This window comes from Orycteropus afer, unplaced genomic scaffold, assembly GCF_000298275.1.
Source record: "Orycteropus afer afer isolate SDZICR_OR568_19922 unplaced genomic scaffold, OryAfe1.0 scaffold02145, whole genome shotgun sequence".
In the NCBI taxonomy this organism is placed as follows: Eukaryota; Metazoa; Chordata; class Mammalia; order Tubulidentata; family Orycteropodidae; genus Orycteropus; species Orycteropus afer.
The window spans coordinates 8,707-10,880 of record NW_006923732.1 but is presented as its reverse complement, the minus strand read 5'-3'; positions in this window follow the sequence as shown (position 1 = coordinate 10,880).

Genomic DNA, 2,174 nt, shown 5'->3' with positions numbered 1-2,174 from the left:
ATATTTAAGGAACTAAGACAATCAAATAAATAAAATTAACTTACCAAAGAGAAGAAAGTTTAAGAAAACACCTTATTGAGAAAGTTAATGTCTATTCCCATGCTTTTATGAATTTTATCCAGAAATGAGAACAGTTCATATTTTTTTGAGATTTGAGATGATCAATATTTTAATATAGAAAGCTGAAGAAAATGATTATTGATAAGTAAAGTTCAGACATAATTACAAAATATACAACCAAATGAAAACATTGAAACAATGGTGAGGTTTTCTTTTGTTTGTCTGTTTGTTTTTAACAATGACTTTACATCCATAATTCTTTCCTCATAGAGGATAAATTTTATGAAGGTATCAATTATTATATATATGTATTTTTTGTTCTAATGAGACCAGAGACCCTATTAATCAGTGCAGGTGATTAAACTAATACAACCACATAAACAATAAAGTTGCCCTTTGAACTGTCTTCTGGTGTCTCAAAGGACTTTCTCAAGGTATCTCCAGAGATCTGGTTTCCCCTCAGGTGTGTAATACAAAAACTGCTATACAGAGTGGAGGGAATCATGGAGCAAAGGGTGAGACAATTTGAAAAATATTGGTTGTAAATAATTTGTCTGGACAAAATAGCATGTTGTTAAGATATAATATGGACGGGGTCTACCTTTGGTAAGACAGAAATGCGTAAATGGAATCAGGCGTGATCATAGTAATTTTCTCCTAATATTTCTTATAAAGCACATCCCACCGCTCATACCCATATACTTCTGTTTATAGTCTAAATAGGTGTTCTATATAACAGGTAGAATGGCCATGTGTCACAGCTGTCAGATATTATATTTAGCTTCAATATTGTCATTCATTTAAGAAATAAGGCCTGAAAGACAAAGACATTTTGTTAGACACTAGAAAGATAAAACATACTACATGGAGTTGATTCTGATTCGTAGTGACCCTATAGGAAGTAGAACCCCCCCCCCCATAGAGTTTCCAAGGCTATATACATCTTTAGGGAAGCAGACTGCCTCATCTTTCTCCAGCAGAGTGGCTGGTGGGTTTGAACTGTCAAAATTCTGGTTAGCAGCCCAATGCTTTAACCACTGCACACCAGAATTTCTAGAAAGATAGTGGTTACTGAAAACAAACAAGTGCACACAGTTGCACTTCCACTTTTAACAAGATAGGAGACTAGATATATGCAAACTCTCCTCGAAAACAACATATGGATAAATGGAATATTTGGAATGTTGGCTATATGTAGAACAGACTGCAAAATTTGTAGATTCACTTATTCAAAAAAAAAAAAAAAATTGCCATTGGACTCAAAATGATGAAAAAACAGAAGCCAGGGGTAAACACTGATCCTGGAACTGTGATTCTCCTGGGGAATTTATTAAACCTTATAACTGAGAACACAGGATTCAATATGTGCAAAAAGATGCTAAGAATTTAGGACCATGAAAAAGAAGAAATCCCACTGAAATACATATATAAATGTGTTACCTCTGTAACACTGACATTTTCTTTGCTAATGTTAGCTAAATAAATCTGCTTGTGAACAGAAATTTTTAGTAAACTTGCCCATCACAACCTGGCATCTTGGTGGGGAAAAAGCCACCTCTGAGAATCAGTGACAACAGACTCGGCCTCATGGGAACAGAGGTTTGGATTCCTCTGCCTGCATAACGGCAGCAGCCTCAACCTGAAAAATTAACATAAACCTGCCCACATTACTAACACTGTGGGACCTCTCACAGAACAAACGGTAACCTTCTGTGGATGATACACACTCAACACTGCCTTCCAGGACTAATAAGAGGGGAAAATAAATGAATAAATACAGGCCTTCCTTGATTCTTACTTGTAGCAACTCTATGTGTGTAAAGAGTAGAAACTGTGGCTACTCAATGGCTGAATTTTCAGATGAAGATCACTAGGCCTTTCTTCTAAGGTACCTCAGTGTGGACATGAAACTATAACCTTTTAGTTGGCAGTAGAGTGCTTTAATCATTTGGATGGCCAGAGACTCCTTATTACAGAGAAAACCCCAGTCAAATCCACTGCTATTGAGTCTATTCCCACTTAGAGTGACACCCATTGGGTTTCTGAGGTTGTAAATTGTTATGGAAGTAGATTGCACAGTCTTCCATCCCCAGAGTGGTTGGGGGGTTTGAACC